The 16958-nt window shown below is 34.4% G+C and overlaps 2 long non-coding RNA genes across 5 annotated transcripts; both read left to right on the plus strand.

Annotated features, from left to right (window-relative positions):
* Window positions 1–1752: 1752 nt before the first annotated feature.
* LOC149960261 (uncharacterized) lies at window positions 1753–2919 on the plus strand. 3 transcript variants are annotated; one of them, XR_016478415.1, is made up of 4 exons: window positions 1757–1828; window positions 1905–2116; window positions 2180–2262; window positions 2332–2919. It is a non-coding gene; the product is annotated as an uncharacterized LOC149960261 (long non-coding RNA). The 3 variants fall into 3 exon arrangements; XR_016478414.1 differs by having other exon boundaries at window positions 1776–1828; window positions 1896–2116; XR_016478413.1 differs by having other exon boundaries at window positions 1753–2116; window positions 2332–2917.
* A 5947-nt stretch (window positions 2920–8866) lies between these two features.
* Window positions 8867–10438, plus strand: LOC149960262 (uncharacterized). Of its 2 annotated transcripts, XR_016478417.1 has the most exons (4): window positions 8867–9213; window positions 9277–9359; window positions 9429–9833; window positions 10321–10438. It is a non-coding gene; the product is annotated as an uncharacterized LOC149960262 (long non-coding RNA). The 2 variants fall into 2 exon arrangements; XR_016478416.1 differs by lacking the exon at window positions 10321–10438 and having other exon boundaries at window positions 9429–9946.
* Window positions 10439–16958: the final 6520 nt, after the last annotated feature.

The following is a 16958-nucleotide window of genomic DNA, read 5'->3' on the forward strand; positions in this document are numbered from 1 at the left end:
GTACCTATAGTTATAATAACGTTTGAATGTACGTTTCACAGCTTCATTTATTGTCATACTTATGGATATAATTACTTATGATTGTAAGTTTCACAGTTTCATTCAGTGTCGTACTTCTGGATATTCTTACTTATGTTTGTACGTTACACAGCTTTGGGCTATTAGAAAAGGTGTGTATTTAGCGATACACACCGTACACACCTTTTTCCAATTCGCCGATCTCTACCGAAAAGGGAAACAAAAAAGTGTATTGGGTGTGTACGGTGTGTCGGTGTGTCGTTTAGTCAATTAGAAAAGGTGTGTATTTAGCGATACACACCGTACACACCTTTTTCCAATTCGCCGATCTCTACCGAAGACGGAAACAAAAAAGTGTGTCGGGTGTGTACGGTGTGTCGGTGTGTCGTTTAGTCAATTAGAAAAGGTGAGTATTTTACGATACACACCTTACACACCTTTTTCGAATTCGCCGATATCTACCGAAGACGGAAGCAAAAAGTGTTTAAGGTGTGTCACTATATAGTTTAGACAATTAAAAAAGGTGTGTATTATACGTGACACACCGTTTTCCAATTCACCGACCTCTAATGAAGATAAAAACGTTTACAACGTCCTTTGATACCATCACTAAATGATTTGATGTCATTTTTAATTGGACATTACCCAGCTTAACTTAGCATCATACTTATGGACATTGTTAATTATAATTTTACGTTAAACACACCATTCTCAACTTCGTATAGTGTCATACTTAAGTATATTCTACCTTATGATTGCACGTTTCACTGCTTCATTCGGTGTCATACTATATGATATTATTACTTATGATTGTACGTTACACAGCTTTAAACTATTAGCAAAAGGTGTGTACATTCGCCGATCTCTACCGAAGACCAAAACTTTACACGGTCTCGTAAGACAATGAGAATTACCCAAAAACCAGGATTAACTTTCACGAAAAATCTCAAGGGGAATGCGTTTCGAAGAATATCAAATTCTAAATTTATTGTTTACAAAAAGCAATGCAAAAGTATTGAAATTTTCATGAGAAATGAAATTAACGATGCTGTGGAAAGGTAAAAGATCTCTTAGAACTGTGTCGTTACATGTCATTAAGAACATTGGGAGATCGAGAACTCCGGTTAGAATAAGTCGCTATAGTATATTCATTAAAGTCACGTTGATTAAAATGTAACTACATAAATATTTATTTTGATTAAATTTTAAACTCAATCGTTATAAAAATGTTCTTTTAATTAAAATAAATAAATAAATCATTCTGGTATTTGATCAGTTTTGAATTTTTTATGCCACAATTTTTTTAACTACCACAATACAATCCTGCCTTTTTAACTATTAATCTAGGAGTTACCACTTTATTACTAATAATCTATGATAGTTTAATGTAACAAAACCCATTTAACTTTACTTACGTGGCTTTTGCTTTTAAAAGAAATTCTATTTAAAACGATACAAATGCTCGAAAGGTTTTTAGAATTAGTCTACATGTTCTTAGGACACGTCTTTATTAATTAAATACCAACTTCCAAGGACCAAATGTTATTATTTTATTTGACAGAACTGATGCATCTAAACATTTAATATTATCTCAAAATGACCTCCGCCAAGTTACGTCGTTTTTGCTTTAAGGCGACGAGTGTGTGGTGTGTCTTTTAGTCAATGTAGAGGTATGTCAAATTCGCCCGCTGGACTTACACACCCAAACCTCGCGATCTCACACGGTCACACCGCCAGATTAGCGGCAGCGCCGGCATTCCCTCGTGGGTTTACGAAGCCATAAAATCCGCGCAGAGAAAAGCTATCACCGGTGTGTATAGTGTGTCGGAGGTGAAAGTCGAACTCTTTAATCATTAATATTAATTAATATAAATTAGCTTTTACAGAAACTCGTAACTAAATATGTCATGCCCTTTCAATGCATAAACAATTAATTTTATGCGTCGACCGCTAAGTCCGTGCGCTAACTGTCTTATCACAGCTTCTCAGCCGGTGTCAACTGTCAGGTCGGAATTCTAAGCAGAACAGTGCGGTGAAATCGTTTTGAAAATGAATCACGCTTTTTAGTGTCAAAACAATAATCGGAAAGATGAAATAAGTAATATAATTAATGTTATAAATTAAACAATACGTTTTTTAAAGTAATGAATAATTTCTTTAGGTTCAGGTTTTCAAGACTGGGAAGATGACTACGAAATTGAAGAAGGAGAAGCCAGTGGGGCCCTATTCCATCTTGGGCTCCAGGTATATATTTCATTAAGGTTTCTTCTTTTCTGCTTTAAGACATTTAATTTTTCAACTTTTATTGTTTAGCTGATATCGGTATAGAGGAGATGGAACAAGACCAAGAGTTTCATTTAGCAGATATTAGTGAATTAGAGGAAGCGGGAAATGTTCCGATGTCTATCAGCTGTAGTGAAATTGAAATCGCCCAAGAAGATCTAGAATAAAATTCTACACGGTCTCGTAAGAGAATGAGAAATCCTCAAAAACCAGGATTTTTTTAACTTTCAGGAAAAATCTCTAGGGGAATGCGTTTTGAAGAATGTCAAATTCTAAATGGATTGTTTACAAAAACCAACGCAAAAGTATTGAAATTTTCATAAGCAATGAAATTAACGATGCTGTGGAACCAAATGTAGTGTCCATTCTTAAAAAAGGAATTACCTTCCAGACAGTTGCACTCACAAGCTAACGTCTCGGTACAAAGTTGACCGTGGAAAGGTAAAAGATCTCTTAGAACTGTGTAGCTCAATTTTATCTCAGTTTAAGAACATTGGAAGATCGAGAACTTCGGAAAGAATAAGTCGCTGTAGCATATTTATTTAAGTCACGTTGATAAAAATGTAACAACATAAATATTTATTTTGATTGTATCTTAAACTCGTTATAAAAATGTTATTCCAATGAAAATAAATAAATCATTCTGGTATTTGATCATTTTTGAATTTTTTATGGCAAATTTTTTTTACTACCACAGCCCTGCCTTTTTAACTATTAATCTAGCAGTTACCACTTTATTACTAATAATCTATAATAGTTTAATGTAACAAAACCCATTTAACTTTAGTTACGTGGATTTTTCTTTTAAAAGTAATTCGAATTAAAACTATAAAAATGCTCGAAAGGTTTTTAGAATTAGTCTCCGTGTTCTTAGGACACGTCTATATTTATTAAATACCAACGTCAAGGCCCAAATGTTATTATTTGATTTGACAGATGAATCTAAACATTTAATATTTTTCTCAAAATGACCTCAGCCAAGTTACGTCGTTTTTGCTTTCAGGCGACGAGTGTGTGGTGTGTCTTTTAGTCAATGTAGAGGTATGACAAATTCGCCCCGATTGATTTACACCATAGACAATAAACAGAAGGACTAGAAGGTATAGCTTTGGTAGAGCATTGCCCGAAGTCGCGCTTTGGCGGGGGGGATCGCAATCGAAACTTCTGCAGTTGACTTCCGCTTATCGATGATTGGTTCAGATTTCAAATCGAAACGGCGGTTGCATCATGGCTGCATAGACAGTATATTTGTCTATGGCGGCTGCTACAGTTTTCTCCGAGGCTAAAGGAAATTTGTTCTTTCATAATTTTATTGAGGTCTCAGAAAATAAAGTTATCTAAATTCGGAAACGTGTATTATTTGCAATAGTAAGTAAATTTTTTCTTTTGTTTATTTAGATCCAAAGATTTTAATATTTTTTTTTCTTAGGCCTGTTCTATCGACCATGGTTTATTCGCCAAAGGCTTGTGTTTATGGATCTTGCACATCCAAACAAAATGTTAGAACTAAATCTGTTACTGGAGCCCCAGGAATATTTTTTATTAAATTCCCCTCACCAATTACGCAAACTGATAAGTGTACACGCTGGGTTAATGCTTGTGGTCGTGAAGATTTCGCAAAGAGTGATGTGAAACGGTCAACGTACATTTGCTCAAGGCATTTTGAAGGTTTCTCTGGGCCAACCTTATTGAATCCAGATCCAATTCCTAATTCTTTACCTGTGAATCTACCAGTAAGTTATCATAAGAAAACCCGTGTCTCAAAACACGAGTTTATTAAACGTTTGTTTTTTAAAAAGCCAGCAAACAAACCGTGCTTAATGACTGTCAGCGTTCTGAAACGAAATTTGAGTCAATCGAATAATGAATGTGTAAGTATATTATTTCTAAAAGAACTAGACTAGTTTTTATAAGTATTTATGAGTTTCTGTTTTAGATAAAAAAGCCAAGATTAAATCCTACAGAGAATCTAAGAATGATTGCATGTGAAAAGGACGCTGCTGATTTGAAAGCTCTCAGCCCACCATCTGGCTGGTCCATGGAGTTATTGGAAAACACTGCAGTGTTTTCTAAAACCAGAAATAATTACAAAATCATGCAATGTGTCTTTGAGCAAAAAAATCAAGAAATTATTGCAACCCTCAGTATAATGAAGAAACTGGTAAAAGTTGAGCTTGCATCAGAAGAGTCAACTATATTGAAGAGCAATGTTGACGTTTATGAGTTTTTAAAAAAGGCTAATTTCTACACTTGTTGCCCAGGAAATAACGACTCAGACCTGGTGAAAATTTATAGAAACCGACCTGCAAGTACCCAAAGAAGAAAATCACAAAGTTTCTACTGTGAGAGTCTTGATGGCATATTGAGCACAAACTGTGAACGTTACATAAAAATTACACAGAAAAGATGTTCTCATTGCGCAAAGTACCGGTCAAGTTTACGGAAACTCCGCCATAGGCACAATTTGAAAACAACTGAAAAGAGAAAGAAAGCAACAGCATATACAAAGCTGGTTAAAAAGAATAAGAAGTGTATTGTTGAAACGGAAAGTCTAAAAAGGGAAATTAGTAGCTTGATATTGATACTCAAAGCTAGACTTAAAGGTGAACCAACTGGTTCCTTGATGTCAGTGTTCTTAAGACAACAATTACAAGCCATGCAGAGATCGAAATACGGCCAGAGGTGGGATCCAATGTTTATCAAATGGTGCCTTTATCTTAAAAACAAATCGAAATCTACTTACGAAGCTCTTAGGAAATCAAAACTATTAGCGCTTCCCACCACCAGAACGCTGTACAACCATAATCACACTATTAATAGTCAATCTGGATTTACCACTGAAATGTTTGCTGAGATGGCCAAAGTATGTGACCTTGAAAATCTTCCAGATCATCAGAAATATTTTGTTTTATCCCTAGATGAAATGAGTATAAAGGAGGATCTACAACTAAACAAGGGTACTGGCCTTGTAATTGGCTTAATTGACGTAAATGAGAACCATAATCTTTTGGATGACTTGGAACGCAATGTTACTAATTCCCAGAAACCTCCTTTAGCTACGCATATACTGCAGTTAATGATCAGAGGAATCACTAGCAATATAAAACTACCATTTGCGCATTTCCCAACTAAAGGCGCTTCAGCTTCCGAATTAAATAGTGTTATTTGGGAAGCAGTCAGAAGATTAGAAACTAGTGGATTTCGGATAATAGCTATTGTAGGAGATGGAGCTTCAACAAATAGAAAATTTTTCCATGTGTCTCAAACTTATGAATCAAATGAAGCAAAAAATATCCCGCACAAGACTCTAAATCTCTTTTCTATGGATGAAGAAAGATTTATATACTTTTTATCAGATGCTCCACATTTAATAAAAACCGTACGGAATGGATTTGCAAATAGTGGAACAAATCCTAAATCTCGTTTACTTTGGAAGAATGGTGAAGAAATAACTTGGAAAATTATAATAAGACTGTATTATTTTCAACTAAGATCCCAAGGACAATTTAAGCATCTAAACAAATTGACTTATTCTCACGTATTTTTGAACAGTTATTCCAAGATGAAAGTAAATCTCGCAGCCCAGGTTATGAGCGAAACTGTGGCTAGTGCTATTGAAAACCTTATGTCAACAAATATTAATACGTACAAAGAAACCGTTGAGTTTATTAGAGTTTTCAACAAATTTTTCGACCTTTGCAACGTGAAGAACCGTGTGGAAGGGATTCATCAACGCAATAAAAATAAGCTGCCTTACACTAATGTAAATGATGAAAGATTAAAAGTAAGTTAATCTGATAATTACCATTCTTGACGTGTAATTGATTTAAATTTTCTCTTAGTGGTTGCAGTACGACTTCATAAACTATCTAGATGACTGGGAAAGCCAAGTAATAAATAGGCCTGGTAAATTTACTAAAACACAAAGGGATTCCATGATGCTGAGCAAGCAAACAATAGAAGGGCTTAAAATAACAGGTAATTTTTGGTAACAAATTCTCAAATGGAATAAATAATCCGATATTTCTGTTTCATAGCTCTTTCAACTGTGGAAATTGTCAAATTCATGATAAATAAAGGAGCAGATTATGTATTAACCCAACACCTGAACCAGGATGCTTTGGAACAATACTTTGGAAGGCATCGTGCAGCTGGGGGAAGAAGTAGTAACCCAACAGTGTGGCATTATGGTGCAAATAAAGATACATTTAAAACTTTGAAAGGAGTAGTTTTGGATGCGGTTGGGGGTAATACTCAAGATCCCACGAAAGAAATTGTAAAGTATATTACTGGGATGGATATCGACAATGTTGAAGATCTACAGTGTTGATTGTCTGTCAATATTTCAATTAAACGTTCTCTATAATTAAAATAAAAACGTTTTTGAGTGCACTATAAGTTTTAATTTTAAAAACCAACTCGACTAGTTTCAGCGTTGCATCATACGCTGCCATCATCAGGATTCCTGATGATGACAGCGTAAGACGCAACGCTGAAACTAGTCGAGTTGGTTTTTAATGTTCTCTTTTTAACAAAACTTTTGCATTTTATTCGTCAGATAATATCACAGTCTTATATATCAATGTTACACAAATTGTAAATATAAATCTGCGTCTGGATCATTTTGCAAAAAACTTAGATCATTATTTTCGATAGCACGTTGCGTTTCAATTTCATGGGTTTCAAAGTTTTTGTACTTTGGATGTTTCTTCTCAGACTCTTTGGAATGGTATAAATTTGTACAAATGTTCAGGCCTTTTTTTTCACAATTGCTTCTAATTTGACTAGATTTATTTTCAATATTTGACAAGTTTAACTTTTGGAATTGTTTAGCTTTTGATTGAATTATGAAGTCAGATTTTGGTCGTTCCAAAAATGGCACACTTTGAAACTTATTTGTGATACTGTCCTTCTCCTTTGACGTATCACACTTAGGGATTTTCCTAGCTGGTGATAGAGTTAAAACCTGGGTTTTAGACTGTACCTGTAATTTGGCAGGGCTCGTTTGTTCTTCATCATGTTTTGATTTACTCTGTTTTTTATTTTTAGGCATTTTCACTGTCTTTTCCAAACTTGTGATTTTGGTTTCTCCTTTTTCAAGTTCCTCCTTTTCTTTGAGCTTTTTTCTAAGTGCCTTTTTGGCTCGTATACTTGATTTTGTTATGTGTTGAAATAATTCTGTTATATCTCTAGTCAGACATTTTCCTCTAGTATTTAGAAAAGTGTCAAGTATTTTGTTTAACCATTTGTCCGAATCATCTCCCTTGTGAAGATTTGCCCATTCTTTGGAAATTTGTGCATCTGCTATGGCTTCTTTTGTCGCATTCTCTTTCAATTTTTCATTTCTAAGCAATTCATAATTAACACAGTAATGCTTATCTGATAGTTGTTTAATTTTGAGCACCAACTCGAAAAATTCATCAGAAATGTTTATTAAACCTCCGCGTGATATCTTATGTATCCAAGATTCTGTCTCATCCATAGTTAGTTTACTTTCCTTGGTTAGTTTATCTACTGTTGATTTGGGGCATTTTTTTCTAATCAAACTTCTCACCACAAACCCACCAACATATCGTAGTACATCATTATTGACTCTTGATCGCACTGGAAATGCCGGAACCTCATTTCCATCAATATCAGTATCAACCTTCTTTTTTTTTAATTCTTCCAATTTCTCTAATACTTTTTTTATTCCGATTTGGAACATTGCCATCAAACGACCAAAAAAGATTTGTAGAATAGTCTGTATTACAGTTTTCCTGACTGGAATTGGTAGATCTAAAAATTTCCCGGAGGTTTCAAAGAGTGCTGATATTATATCATTTTTTCTTTCAGCGAACAATAACTTGTTTACTGCATCGCAGTAATCCACCTGGGATGGATATTTTTCTAGATTCGAAAAGGTTACTACTTTCAAAAGATGATCCGTAACATTCTTTCTTAGCATTACATTGTGTGGTGCCTTTATTTCCATCACAAACTCATTGACCATAGCTCGATGTATAATAAACTCGTTACTGCCATCACTCATTTTGACCATCGTGAAAAGAACGGTTTTTTCTACGATTTCTGATTAAGAAATAGACATTTTTAGAAATTTTGCAACAACAATCATTATTTTGGACAAGGGCTACATTTACTATATTTACCTTTAATTTCTGTTTCCTTGAATAAGGCTAGACCATCGCGATCGCTCGCAAAAAAACGATTTGAGTCGATATTTAAAAGAAAACATCCTAATTTATCAGAATTCAAACTGTTCTCGAGGGTTCGTCCGTTCTCGAATGTAGTTAAATCGTTTAAAGCCATTTCATAACTCCCTAACGCTCTCCTTGCACTCTGAACATTAAGCCTCGGTACGAATGTAAAAGAGCAGACCGTTTGGCTTCGAAACTTAAACAATTTTTAAGCCAATCATCGCAAGTATTCAAGCGGAAGTCGGCTGCAGAAGTTTGTCCCCCCCCCCCCCCTCGCAAAATCGCGGCATGGAGAATTCTACCTTCTAGTCCTTCTGTTTATTGTCTATGTTTACACACCAAAACCTCGGGGTCTCACACCGCCAGATTAGCGGCTTTCCCTCGCGGGTTGTGAAGCCGTAAAATACGCGTGGAGAAAAGTTATGACCAGTGTGTATAGTGTGTCGGTATGGCGGGTGTGTATAGGCTGTCGGAGGTGAAAGTCGAACTCTTTAATCATTAATATTTCTTAATATAAATTAGCTTTTACAGAAACTCGTAACTAAATATGTCTTGCCCTTTCAATGGCTAAACAATTAATTTTATGCGTCGACCGCTAACTTTCCATCACAGCTTGTTTTCAGGTCGGAATTCTAAGCAGAACAGTGCAGTGAATTCGTTTTGAAAATGAATCACTCTTTTTATTGTCAAAAAAATAATCGGAAAGATGAAATAAGTAATATAATTAATGTTATAAATTAAACAATGCGTTTTTTAAAGTAATGAATAATTTCTTTAGGTTCAGTTTCTCAAGACTGGGAAGATGACTATGAAATTGAAGAATGAGAAGCCAGTGGGGCCTTATTCCATCTTATGCTCAAGGTATATATTTAATTTGGGTTTCTTCTTTTCTGCTTTAAGACATTTAGTTGTTCAACTTTTATTGTTTAGCTGATATCGGTACAGAGGAGATGGAACAAGACCAAAAGTTTCATTTAGCAGATATTAATGAATTAGAGGAAGCGGGAAATGTCTATTAGCTGACTTGAAATGGAACTCGCCCAAGAAGATCTGAAATCAAATTCTACGCGGTTTCGTAAAAGAATGATGGATAAATGTATTGTTTACAAAAAGCAACGGAAAAGTATTGAAATTTTTATGAGAAATGAAGTTAACGATGCTGTGGAAAAATTACCTTCCAGACAGTTACATCTCTCAATCTAACATCTCCGTACAATGAACCTATCAAAGTTGACCGTGGAAAGGTAAAAGATCTCTTAGAACTGTGTCGTTACATGCCAACGACGTAGCTCAATTTTATCTCAGTTTAAGAACATTGGAAGATCGAGAACTCTGGTAAGAATAAGTCACTGTAGCATATTTATTTAAGTCACATTGATAAAAATTTAACTATCTAATATTTATTTTGATTGTATTTTAATCTCTTAATAAAAATGTTCTTTTAATGAAAATAAATAAATCATTCTGGTATTTGATCAGTTTTGAATTTTTTAAGCCAAAATTTATTTTTAACTACCACAGTCCTGCCTTTTTAACTATTAATCTACGAGTTACCACTTTATTACTAATCTGTGATAGTTTAATGTAACAAAACCCAGCTAACTTTAGTTACGTGGATTTGCGTTTAAAAGTAATTCGATTAAAACTATACTAATGCTCCAAAGATTTTTAAAATTGGTCTACATGTTCTTAGGACACTATATTAATTAAATACCAACTTCCAAGGACCAAATGTTATTATTTGATTTGACAGATGCATCTAAACCTTTAAATATTTTTTTTCAAAATGACCTCCGCCAAGTTACGTCGTTTTTGCTTTCAGGCGACGAGTGTGTGGTGTGTCTTTTAGTCAATGTAGAGGTATTCACCCGATGGATTTACACACCCATACCTTGTGGTCTCACACTCGTCGGCTTTCGAAGGCGTAAATTAAGGCGGAGAAAAGGTATGACTGGGTTTTATTATGGAGGAAGCATATCTATCAAGGCAATTAGTGAACCATAGCCGCCTAGATTAAACAAAGCCCGTGCATGGTCGGAAAATCTTTTTTAAAACTGGCATTTTAAGGACGCTAGGGTTGACCGCTTGGTGGCGTGTTATGGACTAGGGACGATTACGCAATAATTTTCTAACGGTGCGGTAGAGGCGTCTGCTACGAGGCTTGGAGGCTGTGTGCCTCGTAAAGTTGTAATAAGTATTTCATTATTATTTAACAGGTAAGAAAATGATTTTAAATGAAAAATACTTTTTTAGAATAGTGTTTCGTTCATTAAATAACTAGTTTAAAGTGCACACTGTGCGGTGTACTTTATTTAGGGTGTTCTATTTTGAACTAAATGCTATATACGTAGGCCTTATCTTGGGCTATTTGTTAGGTCTTTTCCTAAAACTATTATTATTTTTCAGTTAAATTTGTTAAAAAATGGTCTACTGTTTGGTTCCAAGATGTAAGAATAACGATTGGCACAAGAAAACTTCTGATACCAGAAGTTTTCATAGGATTCCCAAGAAAAAAGATAATAGAAATAACTGGCTTTGTGCAATATTTGGTGAGAACTATGAAGTTCAAAGCGAATACCTTGAAAACATTAATAATCAGGGTGCAAGAGTTGGTAGTGATCACTTTAATCAAGCTGATTTCAGCATTTCAAGTTCCAGAAAATCATTACTGGCATTTGCTATTCCTTCAATATTTGTCGAAGACATTGTTGAAGACCAATTAAATGAAACTTTAGTTGATAAAAGTAATCATCAAAGTCATGGAGATTACGCAATAAATAAAACCCCTTTGTCTAATATAATACGCAATCAAAATCAAGAAGGGGTTTTTCACGCTAGTCAAGGAACTCAATATGACTCAAATTCTGTGCTCAATAAAATGTCATCACATAATACAAGGAATCCTTATTTATCTCCTCCTAAGAAAAAAAGGTCACCTGAAAAAGTACAAAATGAAAAATTAACATCTATTACTGATAATGAAGCTAGTCAAGAAATCTCAAACTTAGCAGCTACGGTTACTTACATTTTGAACTTTATAAGGACCTCCCTAGTCCCTAATACAATTTATTTTCCTTGAACCTTTATTAATGCCCCCCGAGTTCGTAGTCCATAAGACGCCATCCAACGGCGTACACAAGAACTAAAGCTCGGCTAGGAGTAAGTAAAATATCCCCCCCTCTCTGGGTACCATGCACGGGCTTTGTTTAATCTAGGCGGCTATGAGTGAACCATATGACGTTGGATAGCCAGATAACATACAAAGTTTGTGATTTAAATTCGAAGAATTATCCCACCATTTTTAATTCGTGCGTTATTGGTCCCGATGTTGATTAAAACAAAATCCCTCTACTACGCTAACAACAGTTCATTACCGACATATGGAATGAACAATTAAATGAGATAATACAAATGTATTCTATATCTGTCTCGGTGAAACACGAAATTTTAAATTCGTATAATTGCGATTAATGGGTGTATGAACATAATTATGGTGGATCAACGTTTTTCAAATTTTTCAGAAGAAGAAAATTTATAGTTTTCCAGTAGGGTGCGTTTCTCGCTAGAAATGAGTTTATATAGGTAATCAAATGAATTTCAATAATTGTTTTATCCATGGAAGGATAATTTTATTTTAAGGATATGTCAACGCTAGCTCTGATATGATTATTATCCCTCTGAATAAAGTAAAAGTCAAATTATTGAATGACCTTCATTAATACATTAAGCAATTTAAATAATAATTATATTTCAATCTTCGAGGAAACCCACCACAAAAGAAGATAAACCATCATCTTGCTGAAACCTGAAAAAGAAATTATAATAATAAACTGAAAAAGCAATAAATTTATAGTGTTTAATTAATAAAACAACAAGAGTTTGAAGACCAAAACTCTTACAACGTCATTTAATACCATCGCTAAATGATTTGATGTTATTTATGATTGTACATTACCCAGCTTCAGTTAGTATCATACTTATGGACATTGTTACTTATGATTGTACGTTTCACAGCTTCAGTTAGTATCATACTTATGGACATTGTTACTTATGATTGTACGTTTCACAGCTTCATACAGAGTTATCCTTATGGAGTAAATTACTTATGATTGTACGTAACACAGCTTTAGGCTATTGGGAAAAGGTGTGTACATACCTTTGTAAAATTCGCCGATCTCTACCGAAGACGGAAACCAAAAAGTGTGTCGGGTGTGTACGGTGTGTCGGTGTGTCGTTTAGTCAATTAGAAAATGTGTATTTTGCGATACACACCGGACACACCTTTTTCCAATTCGTCGATCTCTACCGAAGACAAAGACTCGTACAGCGTCATTTATAACCATCGCTAATTGATATTAAGATTTCACTAAGTATCATACTTATTGGACATTGTTTTTTATGATTGTACGTTCAACACACCATTCTTAACTCCATTTAGTGTCTACCTATAGATATAATTACTTATGATTGTACGTTTCACAGCTTTATTCAGTGTCATACTTATGGATATTCTTACTTATGAATGTATGTTTCACAGCTTCATTCTGTGTCATACTTATGGAGATAATTACTTACGATTGTACGTAACACAGCTTTAGGCTATTGGCAAAAGGTGTTATTTTCGATACACACCGTACACACCTTTTTCCAATTCGCCGGTCTCTACGAAGACGGAAACAAAAAAGTGTGTCGGGTGTGTACGGTGTGTCGGTGTGTCGTTTAGTCCCTTAGAAAAGGTATGTATTATTTTCCGATACACACCGTACACACCTTTTTTCAATTGGTAGATCGAATCGCTTAACAACGAAGGATTGCGAGTATGTTGTTTAAACACTGTGAACCATTGTCTGTGTTGGGAAATTAGTCGTTACGAACGAGAGAGAAAACCGGTGTGTCGGGTGTGTACGGTGTGTGAGGTGTGTTTTTTAGTCTGGGAGTTGAGGGGAAAAAAAGTGTGACGGGTGTGTACGGTGTGTCGGTGTGTCGATTAGTCAAGCCCTCAAAACGCTCTAAACACCTCTACAGCCTTCAAAACTATGTATTCTAATATGGCGCCTTCGCGTAAAAAACGCGTCTCTTTTTCTTCATTTAATATTTATAAGGTAATATTTTTTTAAATTATGAATTATACATAAATATATTGCGAAAAGATAGTTTAACTTACTATACCTTGTTTTTTCTAAATAGGAAAGTGGAAAACCGAAGACAAAACATTTTTCCGCGATTTCGCTTGTATTCCCCGCCTTTTGGTCGTATGTAGCGCCCCTATCGGGATTATTCATAAGCGCAAATTAACATTAGATGTGAGGCGATTGACGGCAGTGACGGACTGGCCATAGAGTGAACCTGCCCGATGGCAGGTGGGCCCCACGGACCGTTCATGAAGTGGGCCCTTCAAACATGAGCGCGTTATAGTTGTTAAAGCTGGGGCCCTTTATCTTCTGGCAGCCCAAAATATTAGACCCAGTCCGACACTGATTGACGGGGCCGCTAAAGCGCGGTACGCGTGATCGAAGTTGGCCGTGCCTCAGTATTCGAATCTAGGGTACGAACTTCTATATTACCTTCACCGTGGAGATTTATTTGTTGAGTTGTTGACCCGCTTAAAATAATTGAGTAGGACGACTCTTTTAATATCGTCTGCTACAGTTTCTGTAATCAGCTTTGTCCACAAATCGGTATAAAACATTGAACGTATAAAAATATACGAAGTGTCTATAAATCATAACTCGATATGCATAATCACATTAAATGTATTAATATTTGTTATGCCACACAGCTCACATATGTAAACTGGTCACTAGTCTGAGGCAAATAACCTGTGTACCTTTTCACCACCCTTGGATTAAAATATTTTCTGGTGTGTATTATTTTGGTTTCTGTATTTTTAAGTTTAATGGCTTGTCTTAACAGAGCTCTTTGTTATTATTCATATAATCTTAAGATTACACAATTGCCAAGTTTATGACATTATTATATCTTTTAACCTATCATGCCCTTGGTTGGAGCTCTCGCAGATCTTGGTTATTCATTTATTTCACGCTTTGAATGTAAAATGTAGTATGTTATTGACCGAATTTGAAATGACGTTTTAGCGCGTGACAGTGCCACTACATGTCTTGGGCAAACAGCCTTTTTTACTTGCTTATTTGACCATAACATGTACATGTATTTTCACGCGCAAAATCAATTTTAAAAGCCATCAATTGCAGAAGTTTATAATATAGTGTCATGGGAACTATGTGTTTCCCTTTAGACAGGCTCTGACTTGTGAACTCGTAAAATTGTAAAGACTGAAAAACACAAAATCTTAATAAATAGTGCTTTAAAAAAGTCATTTTTGTTTGGTCATATCATGAAAAATAAATAATTTGGGGAGAATATTTATAAAAACTCCTAATTCAGATAATACTACCAACTCATACTAGTACATGACTGGAAATTGGCCTTTCTTAGGCCAATAAAGACTACTACACTTGTAGTCTTCCTTTAGTTATGGTTATTAAAAAGACTACTATGCGTTTTTAACATAGATGGAATTGGTGGAAGGTATCTAAACATCTTGTTATTGCAATTTAAAAATAAAGTATCATTATTTTCTGGTCAACACAATACCGATATTCTGATAAACTAAAGCACTGTTAGATCTAGAAATTTACAGCTGTTTTTTGTTTGGGCTGCTCCAAAACTGCTCACAAATATTTAAGAGCATCAAGGCAATTTTGGGCTGAAGTTTTAAGAAAAGCCTTAGCAAAGTTTTATAACCTTTCCCTGACAATAAACTCTGCATGAACTTTGGAGCAATCAGAGCTGCCTTAAGAGAATTGACATAAATAATTCCATGCAATGTAGAAAATCATTAATGATAAGATGTTTAAGAAAACGTAATCATTCTATTTTGTTAATCGATGGATGAAAAAATCTTGGTTAAAATCTTTATTTTTCCATTTCCCTCATTAGACTATATTTTTCAAATAAACTTGCGTTACAATTTATTCAACATGAGCAGTAAGAAAAGTAAGAGAGAACCTACTAAAATTGGCAGGCGCCATTGGATACCTAAAAAGTGGAGGGGTGAGTGTAAATGTCTTAATATATCTATTACAAAATCATCCAAATTAGTGTTCTGTTCTACTAGTCTCCAGAACCAACTCAAACTCCAATCTTAGCAAAGTTGTGGGTTCCGTTTTATCATTTATTTTTTTCTTCTACCAAAGATCAAATTGGTGTTTGAATTTTACTTGTATCCCACGTGAGTTTCGTAATTTTATAGACCCCTCAAAAATATATCAAACTATGTATTTCTTTCAAATTATTAAGAATCTTGGTTTTATAGTGAACTGCAAAACGTGTAACTTAAACTGTAATGCCTGATGCTAATCTAGAAAAAAACAAAAGCTAGTATATATGCAATGGTTTTATCGAAACAGTGTACCAACTGACTATGCTATAAAGTAAATTATCTTTTCTTTGAAAAATGAGTTTTATATACTCTTATGATTACTTATCTTTTCTCGTTGGATGAACTATAATCAATAGTGTAAATGATATGATCGTATATTATTATCTGACCTCGAGTAGTTTCTCAATCAATTTCATATCATTCGTTGATTGAGGAACTACTGCGATGAACTGTCTCATATAGAAATCTTTTAATATTATTTTATATTGCTGAAACCACGGTTCCCTAAGTTATTGTTCATGGTACAAATATATTGGAAGATTTTTTTTGTCTCATTAACTTTTAGTTCCTGCTATGGCCTTTCTTGCAATATCACTTTTGTACATGATTTTTTTAGCAGTATCTGCATTATTAAATGGTAAGTGTATTTACTTAAATTGTATTCTGGGTCAAATATTTTACTTACTTTAAGTAATAGCAGAAGTATGAAAAATATCTCTCATCAAAAAGAAGTATTCATCTCCCTATTTTACTAAGGTTACTTACTTGAAACATGTACTTACACAGGCTCCCGTTCATTTTTCAAAAACGTTTGGCAAAGAAAAGTAGTGCAAGGTGAAGACTATCATATTAATTTTCTAATACTATTTCATTCGTAAAATATGGTGTTTCAATTGGTAAATATTTAGGAATGCACCGATATGGGTACAGTCGATATATCAGCGGTAATATCAGCCGATATTAACAAAGTTATCTATCATTAGCCTAGCTGATTATTATTATTATTATTATTATGTTTCTTTTCATTTTATGTGGTACATATTTTCTATCACAAATCGAATATCGTTGTTTTTTATTTGTTTACACTTGTAACCCCTTTCTAAAATAAAATATGCTTCTGAAGTCTATCGTACGTGGCGCGGCCAAACAAATAAAATATTATCATTAGTTAGTTAATTGAGAATTTCCTTATTTTAAAAATATTTCTCTTGTACCGTTATTGGCCAATATCGGCTTCGCTTAAACTGATATTGGCTGTTACCGATATTATAAAAATA

Source organism: Leiobunum rupestre, chromosome 2 (genome assembly GCF_980474605.1).
Source record: "Leiobunum rupestre chromosome 2, qqLeiRupe1.1.hap1, whole genome shotgun sequence".
Classification (NCBI taxonomy): Eukaryota; Metazoa; Arthropoda; class Arachnida; order Opiliones; family Sclerosomatidae; genus Leiobunum; species Leiobunum rupestre.